We start from the raw sequence: 9,973 nt of genomic DNA, 5'->3' as shown, positions 1-9,973 counted from the left end.
AAAGAAGCTAAATATCTTCCTCTTTGCAGTGCCTAGTGTGCTGACGAACAATTTACCAGCAACTGGTCTTGAATACGTGGTGTGAAAATCAAAGTCAAACGTATCGAATTGCCTGCATTCGATGAACATCTCTGGTCCTTTCTCGTAAGGAATGCTAATAACGAATAAAAACCGATATAGATTTTTCTGGTGGCTATATATGTTCATGATAAAATAAATTGTGTAGGATCTAAACTTTTATTCTAGATAATTAGCATAAACTGGTTTCAATTCAATGGTTCTCATCGAAGAATCATACCCCCATATCTAATCTGAAGAAGAAAACAGATTTTATGTAGGATTGTCACAATCAATTCTGAACATTTTATAGCAACTATTTGTATTTGAAATTTAGCTAAAATTGTTTTTGAGAGTTCAGCAGAATTAATAAAAAAAACATAGAAATAACAATAATAAAAAAAATTATACTATGAATTGCACCTTTCTTAAAACTTTACATTTCGTAAATGCCATTCACCAGTTATTTACTTTTAGATTCACAGACATCCTTTAGCTTTGTTTATTGTTATTGCTTTATACTGTTTTTTCGATTTTCCATCCTTGTATTTTTATCATGTTCCTCAAGGCTACTTTATTTCCATATATGTACTACACTACATAAATTGATGACTTTCTGCAGCAAGTTTATAGCATATATTATTAAAAGATCAGTTTGATAGAATGAAACAAACACTAATTTTATTCAAACACCAATCAAAACACAGTATATGGTTTTCAAAACCAATTAATACTCGGCGAATTTATGTCCCATTAACCTGTTTAATGTTTTCGTTTTCAAATTTTCTATTACAAGAACTTCTATGTGAATTTAATTCACCGAGTTGTAGGCGCCCTTCATATAGTTAAATGTAACGTCTTTTAAAAGTATTTGAATGTAAATAGTCTCTAGAACTATTGAAGTTTCGGTATCTAAAATGCAATTATGTTAAAATACTTACAAGGAAGACAACAGCCTGTGTAGCCATGGCAGTCTACGTAGTGTGAGCTGTCATAATAATAGTAGCCTTTGTTATTACAGAAATAATATTCTGCAGGACAACTGCCATACTCAGCGCAAAATCCTTGACCGTGTGGGTCACCTATAAGACAAAATTATTATGGAGAATACTTAGATTATGCATGTTAAAACAAAGTAGAAGACAATATCAAATTTCTCTAAAGCATAGAAAATGTATATATTTTTCTTGATTTTATTTAGCTGATTTTAGAATATGCAAGTTTAAAAGAACAACATCATATCCGATTCAAACAGACACCATTCAGTAACGTTATTTCATATCAAACTCTGATGAGCTTTTGGCTGAATAATCCTTGCCAACGAAAAGTAACCAAAATCAACTCCTTGCATTGGCTAATCATAGACATTTCTTACGATACCAATTAGAATTATCGCACTTAGGAATACCAGGTATACGATAACCGCCGTGTGTACAATGCGTTGTTCTGATTTTGTTTGCTGCAGAGTATAGGTTAAACATATTGATAGGTTTACAAAAATATATTGCGACATTAACTTTTTTGTGCAATGGTTCAAACTGGCAAAAAATCAAACAACAAAAATGCGGAACTCTAAGGAAAATTCAAAATGGAAAGTCCCTTAACAATTGGCAAAATCAAAAGCTTAAACACATCAAACGAATGGAAAAAAACTGTCATATTCCTGACAGGCAAAGTGGTAATATTACTTTTTACACATTGTGACTTGGATGGGGAGTTATTTCAATGGAACCCATACGACATCTTCTTATTCATATATAATAATTATAATACTTACGAGGGATACAACATCCTTTATAAGAATTACAATGATATGCTCTCATGCTATAAAAGTAGTAGCCAGCACGGCAACTGTTAAAATTGCTGCAGTATCCTTTGTTACCGTAACTTCTTGCAATTGGTTTTTGCTTAATGTAATGTGGATCTATAAGAAAACGTCTAAATTAAGAAAGTTGAGAAAACTTTATTAAATTTCAAAAGCGCACACAATATATTTTGTCTTCCATACATCGAGTATCAGTTTCCTATGGCTGCATCGAGTGTAAAGTTTAACCATTTTTGTAAGTAAGAATTCATTCAAATATAGTGCCGTCTAAGATTCGTTGATTGTATGACAAATTGATGAGTTAGAAACATAAATGTTTATTTTTGTCGCAATTTTTCCTTTTGAAATTATGTTTTCTGGTTTTAATCGATGAATATTAACTTCGCATTTTATTTTTTTATTTTGTTTTGTGATCGGCCGTTTTAATCTGACAATTTTATCAATTTCTCAATGAGTTGGGTCTCATGAAGATTGCAAACCAAGTTTTATGGGAAAGCTGCAGGGATGATATGAACCATTATTTCACCCTAGAAATTGTAAGCATAGTAAATTTGTTCTATCCGTTTGTTTGTTTTCCTGCAGCAACGTCACTTGTGTTGGTATAAACAAGGCAACATTACCAGATTTGACCTAAAATGACCGACCGAATGAAATATCAATTATAATTACATTTTGATAACAATAATTATGAAATAATATGAACTATAGCTATGTCTTTCATATTTTATGGTTTTGCTTTGAATTTAAGAATTTTGAATCCCTAAAAAAATTGTCAGTCAAAATTTCCAGATATAAAAATTGTTATCTGACAGACTTATGTCTGATATCTGAATACGTTTTTAATGGTGAAGTTGGGGGGAGGGGGTCAATTGCTTTTTTATTGGTTTTCTTTTGTTTGTTTATTTTTGTCAATCATTCTAAATTGAATTGCTGTCAGTTGTCAGTTTGAAAAAGTTTACATTTACTCCATGTATTTTGATTGATTTTAATTCAAGTAACACCTATCTTTTTCTTGACAAGACTTAAAATGTATGACAATATCTATTTAAAATATTTTCATTGATCTTGAAAATCTATTTCTAAGTTAAGGCGACATTATTTTACCGATGTTCAAACCTCCTAAATTGATTACGGAGAAACAAACCAAGGCAACAAACAAATACGGAGGGAATCCTATGAACTAGAAAAAGGCGCGGAACTGAGTATGTCGACAGTTTATAAGTCCGCCTGCTTTGCATTCAAAATGCACCATGCTTATCCACAATCAGTGTCATCATCGGGAACATGGCCCAATCGGTAAATGTGCAGATCACACGACTATACTTATATTAGATATCTTAGACAGCGAAAACCGAGAGAATGGCGTTTGTTGTATTCAGTTGTTCAAGAAAAAATCTCAAATTAGATCTAAATAATAGTAAAACAAATATTAGAATTCAAAAAGGTTCAATATGAATCAATAAACAAGATTCTAAATAAAGGCAAAAGTAGTATACCGCTGTTCAAAGTCATAAATCGAATAAAAGAAACAAATCCGGGTTACAAACTAAAACACATCCACTTTAAGAGGAAAACAACGGAACAACAGAACATTCTAAACGCAATCTAATTAATTGAAAAATAAACTTCTAACTAGATATTGCCGATAGGCATTTGACAACAAAATAAATATACATATATAAATAGACAAGGATTCATGTAGTAAAGACGTGCAATATTATGATGACAATTTTCCTAGCTCTGTTTGATTTTAATTCATACCTTTCATTTGTATAAGGATAATATTTTGCGGGCTGAATAAGCTAATGAAATCGGTCTTCATGCACATGAATCGTATACACAAAACATAGTACGTAGTAACATAACCTTCAAACATGACGCCCTTTTTACAGCACATGAAGTTGAGTGTGTATGTAAAGGTAGAATCTTTGGTTGGCTTGCTTGCTAGCTGAACCATGAAATAATTATTAGCTAAGTTATCACATCCCTTTGGGCGGAGTCAATAGCAGAGAACCAGAGACATATAATATTGTATTATATGTCTCTGAGAGAACCAATCAAACGTGCTGACAGTATATAAACATAGTGAAACCAGTTTTACAAGTTAGTTTAAAAATAGTATTTCAATCTAAATTTTAAATCTATTGTCAATTATAAGCTAATTTACAAGCATGGTTAAGGTCTGTTTGATTTGTCAATTTTTCATTTCAATCAATTACCGCAGACGTCTGTTCATTTATAACAAATTAAAAGATAATAAGATTCTTATTATATATATAAACATATATTATAAGGTATGACATGTTTTTTTGTTGAATAAATCGATTAACTCATTATAAACTACTGCTTACAGTACAAAATTACACTTATAAATAATCTAGTTATGATTGAACAATCCATTGATTGAAATGATATTGACAAATCAAACACACCTAAAACATGCTTGTGATTTAGCGTATAATCTTAGATTTAGAATGAAAGCATATTTTTAAACTGACTTGTAAAACACATTTCACAATGTTTATACACTGTCCCTATTTTTGATTGGTTCTCTGTTGAAATATTGACTCCGCCCAAAGGAAGGATTTACTTAGCTAATAAGGAATATATGGTTCGGCTAACAAGCAAGCAAACTAAAGATTCTAATTTTACCTACACACTCAAGTCCATGTGCTGTAATATAGAAAAAGAATTTTCGACTTTGTTAAAAATGACAGAAATCTAGCGGAGCGAGAACTACTTATCATATCTGTTATATGCTAGGTTTTTGTATTTCTAATATTTATGTTGTCCTTTTTTGAAATTTTATGGACTTTGATTTTACTTTAGTCAATATGTTGGTATCCCTTTCTTGAACTTTTGGTGTTTGATTGCCATCTTGGTATAGTCTCTTCCTTTATCAGATCGTTGATATACTTATGTTTAAGAATCGAATACTTTTTAATCTCCTTTTTAATTTCTATTGTGCTATGAAAGCGTTGACCGATACACATTTTGCATTTCCGCTTTCTGGCTAACAATGTGCACACGATCAACGCTTTTACAACCCTTTAAAATTATAAAAAAGCAACTTATTCCCATTATTACATTCTATGATACAACCATGAAACTTTGAATTGTATGAGATTTTCGTTTGTTTTTCTATGCATTATTTTAACATTGACACGGATAGCACGTTCAGTCACAGCTGTTGTGTTTAACACGGAAATGAAATATAATATTGAAGTGCCTGTCGATTGTTTTCAGCCAATCAAAATAACGGATTATAATGGAGCATACATGCAATGTAATTATATACTAATATTAGAACTTACCAGGAAGGCAACATTTGATATTAGGACAATCGGAGTATTTATTCGTGCTGTCGCAAATGTATCCTTTATAATCACAAGTGTAATGAGTGCAATAACCTCCATTTTGGTAACAACTTTTGCCAGAATACCCACCAGCTTGGCCTGTAAGATAAAACTAATATTGAAAAATCGACGAAAAGACAATGCTATATAGAATTAAGAAATGATAATTGGGTAATTTCCGACAGCACACGATATTTTCCCAATTTCCTATACGTTTCAGAAATTCTATATACAAAAACACATTGTGCTCCATACATGTGGATATGACCCGTAATGTTTGGAATGAAAAATACCTCTTTTCAAATGCATTTAAACATCATATATTTGCTTGAATCGGAATAATATAGGACTTTTGATTGATTGTTTGATCACAACCTAAAAATAGACATAATAGAAAGAAAAGAAAAACGAAGTGTTGACTTTTTCCGCAATAAAATAAGCGTATTCGAAAAGATAACTAAAACTTTGCTTAAATAAAAAACCGACAAAGCGTTTCTGTCATTTTAAAGAAGATACCTAGATAAAAATAAAAGGAAATATTAATCTTCATTTATATTGTTTATACTGAACTATTAACATCAGTAAGACCATAACATAAGTTGTATATATACTGGGACAGCAGACCAATAATCAAACAAAAAAAAATGTATATAACATCGTGACGTCATGATGTGAACAAAAACATTTTTAAACAAAAAAGAACGTATTTCAAAATTAAATTTCTAGAAAATTGATAGTATTAGATATAAGTGAAAGTATAATGTTGTATATCTAAAAAGTAAAATCACAAAAATACTGAACTCCGAGTAAAATTAAAAAAAGGAAAGTCCCTAATCAAATGGCAAAATTAAAAGCTCAAACACATCAAACGAATGGATAATAACTGTCATATTCCTGACTTGGTACAGGCATTTTCTTATGTAGAAAATGGTGGACTAAACCTTGTTTATAGCTAGCTAAACCTCTCACTTGTATGACAGTCGCATCGAATTCCATTATATTGACAACGATGCGTGAACAAAACAAACAGACACAATAGGTAAAAATGTCAACAATAAGGGTACAGCGGTCAACATTGTGTTATCATTATTCTTAATTGATTCTATAATATAATGATTATCTTTCAATAAAAAAGGAGTGGGGTTCTATCGGGAATTTGACCTTATTTTATGATAAAGAATGATAAATGATTGTCATCCAATTACATTTTGAATAACAATACTTGATGATATTTAACATTTTAATCATCTGTCATTTTGTCCAAAACAGAAAAGTGTAACAATTTGTGAAGTTGGAATATAATGTTGAAAATTTCATGGGTATCTATAATAGATGTATGATTCATAGTAAATACAACCTACTGTCATATTTGAACATTATTTTTTGGATATGATATAACGCATAATTCTTGTTGCTTCGGGCCATATTGAAGTTTGTGGGCCAAAGAGTCATCTCACTAACACGAAATGGATCTGATGATTGTATGGTCCATAAACAGGCATATGTGTTTAATTCATTTGTTTCTTTTTTTTTTTTTTTTTTTTTTTTTTTTTTTTATTTGGCTCAATAAATTAAGTCAATAAAAAAAGTAAAAACTTTTGTTTAATATTAAACTCAATATATCAAATCAAAAGATTATCAGCTTTAAGAATTTTATGTCAAAACAGTTATACCAGAAACAAAAGACGGGTTCGTGTAACAATTGTATTGTATTAATTCATGTTCACTAAATTGAGCTTCTTTACTAAAAAAAAACAATCATAAATCCTTTTTTAGTTCTAAATATAAAACAAGAATTGTCGACTTAAAAAATAGACTTTTAAGATCATATTTCTTATACATTGTACCTACATTGTTTCTGTTACGTCAAAATCAATTTTGCTAATTACTTTCAAAGTAGATGATGAATACAAGAACAAATAAAATAATGGGCAATGGGCTAAGTTTTAACAGTATTTATCAAAATAAGAGACAATCTTTTGTTATTTTACAAATGTATATTTCTTATTTATACAGTGTTTATGAATGTTTATGTATGTAAACTTAAGACATTACATTTTAATGAGTCTTCGTTTATAAAAGAGAAATTTCAGAAAGTTTCATAAATCCAAAATATAAATAATTTGCAATGATTCAAAATAAGACCATGGAAACAAAATCGAAATATGAGGTATTATGATAAACATTTTCTTCTGTTTCATTCAATGTAAGTGCAAGAGTTGAAATCCTTGTCCAATTCTATAATATCTAAGGCTAAATTTAATACCTACGGCGATGATGCTTCTAAGTCAACACTGAGATACAGTATAAAATGAATCAACTTTTTATAAATTGCATTCGTCCGAGAGCTTTTCTGGATTTATCTTCATCATGAATACTCAAAGCCGAATTTTTAACAGCCAAGAATGAATAAGAACCGAGACAGTTTAAGAATGTAATGCAGTTTGGATAAAGATTCAATGGACACCAAACAACTTTGATTGATTAATTAGTCACAGATAAAGGATATGTAACCAATGGTGTTTATCTTATTTTTCATTTGGTATACGAACAATGAGATGACCAATTATCCTTTAGATCCCTAAATGGCGAATTCATAAATGACCGATGTGAAACATAGAACATGTTTAAAACATAGAGCTTACCTGCTCCGCACATTGTGGCTATCACTAAGACTGCTAGTATCATGGTGGCTTTCATTTTGACAAGTATGGTGCATTCTTGCCAGCTGAAGTTGCTTTAAGTATGAAAGCCAGTTCGATTTTTCAGACAGATGTGTCGCGTATTACATGCAAGAATTTGCAAGAACTGTTTTAAAATAGGATCAAAATATTTTACAACACCACACATATGTCAAAAACTAATTTAACAAGAATTGTGAAATTGCTAAGAATATTAATGCCATGTCTGTATTATTATTTGTTTTATGTCAAGTTGAATTTTCAAACCTACCAGCCAACAAGAAAGAGAAGAACAATAAATCACTATACTTAATATTCCAAATAGTTTGACATTTGTTAATAATTTTTGTTTTATACTTGCTGAATAATTTAATCTACTAAACTTCAAATCAGTATTTAAGGTTTTTACTTTGACCTAACTGGAACCTATCATCAAAATTATGATTCAGGATTTGAAGACTATAAGACTGATTGTTAAAAAAGAGAAAGAATGGCGAAAGATATAAAAAAGATATTCAAACTCATAAGTCATTGAAAAAAAAACGACCAAAAGTACACAAAACACAACAAAGAAAACTGAGCAACGCGAGCCCAAACAAAAATTTGATGTGAACTCAGACGCTCCATAAGGGTAAGCAGATCATTAAATGTCTCATTCATAATCCTATTTTTACTATTTTCAAAAGATTTCGTAAATATTGTTTGTGTTTATTTTGTTTATCTAAAACCTTTAAAACATGTCTGTAAAAAGACGCAAAACACAAAAAAACTCAACATCGGCCTGAAAACAAATTAGGTATTAATGCATGCATAGTTTAAAATACGATTAAACTATATTTAGTGTTCGTCGTTTAACAGGACATTTAGAAATGCAATAATGATAAGTATAACACATACATATGAGTAATACAAAACATGGCAATTTAGTTTAAATTGGTTTTAAATATAGCTAATACATTCTGCATACAGGGATTATAACAAATTATGTTGTTTATGCATTTCAGTTCATTGCAAAAGTTATATTATCAGCATTTGTACAAGTAATAACGAGACTAATTACAGTAATTTCAGCAGACTTGAAAAATTGGAACAAATCTTTGACTCATATTTCATAATAAATAATAAGAATAATATATAATATAATATCATATTTCCATTAATAATACTCTCTATTTAGTATTAAAAACACGAAAAAATTCTGTCTTTATCTTCAAAGTAATTATTTTTTTCAGGTGCATTTATTCTGCACTAAACTAATCAGACTATATGATTAGTTAATAAATATACGTGATGAATAAATAAATAAAGCAGAAGTAACACATGCTGTCGCCAGATATTTATAAAGGATTATATGTAGGTTATTATTTCACTAATGTTAAGTCCGTGCATAGATGCAGTGACACTGACTAATGTAAAGTTGAAAAATGGGTTTATTAATCTTCGATATTTCAGTTCTATGTAAAGATTTATACAGAAAAAAGTATAACAAAAATTTAACTCCAAGGCAAATTCTAAAAGAAAAAGTCCATAAATACTGACAAAATCAAACGCTATCAATCAACGGAACAAGTGAAAAACAACTGCCATATTCCTGACTTGGTATAGGCATCTTTCGAAGAAAATGGTGGCTTAAACTGGTTTTGAAGCTAGCTAAACCTACAACCTCTCAATTGTATGACAGTTATATTGACAAAGTTGGGTAATAAACTCAAATAGACATAATAGTTCAATGTGACAATAATTGGGATCCAGCAGTCAAAACTGTGTAAACATACATCACAGACATACATTTGTGTACAACACAACTGACTAAAAACTCGACATCATTGATTAAGAAAGATTACAGTAAACTTACCATCACTTATTAACTTCAAATGTTCTAAAACGAGAATAATTCAATACTCTATGGGTAATAGTTGATGTATAGTTTAAGAATGTTAAAAGAATTCCAGTTGCTTCATGTACGACGTAATAAACCAATGACTGCCCTGTAGCCCTCAATACTGACTCCTATATTATATTAGAGGACAATTTAGAAAATATTCTCAGTTAGC

At 30.0% G+C, this 9,973-nt stretch overlaps 1 long non-coding RNA gene across 1 annotated transcript; it reads right to left on the bottom strand.

The window, feature by feature from the left end:
- Nucleotides 1-223: 223 nt before the first annotated feature.
- On the bottom strand, nt 224-7,977 carry LOC127703785 (uncharacterized). Its single transcript, XR_007983042.1, has 5 exons — nt 7,884-7,977; nt 5,197-5,337; nt 1,835-1,981; nt 999-1,139; nt 224-311 (listed from the first exon to the last, which is right to left on the bottom strand). It is a non-coding gene; the product is annotated as an uncharacterized LOC127703785 (long non-coding RNA).
- Nucleotides 7,978-9,973: the final 1,996 nt, after the last annotated feature.

This window comes from Mytilus californianus, unplaced genomic scaffold (genome assembly GCF_021869535.1).
Source record: "Mytilus californianus isolate M0D057914Y unplaced genomic scaffold, xbMytCali1.0.p SCAF_50, whole genome shotgun sequence".
Lineage (NCBI taxonomy): Eukaryota > Metazoa > Mollusca > Bivalvia > Mytilida > Mytilidae > Mytilus > Mytilus californianus.
The sequence above is the reverse complement of the archived record's forward strand: the minus strand, read 5'-3'. Positions and strand labels throughout refer to the sequence as shown.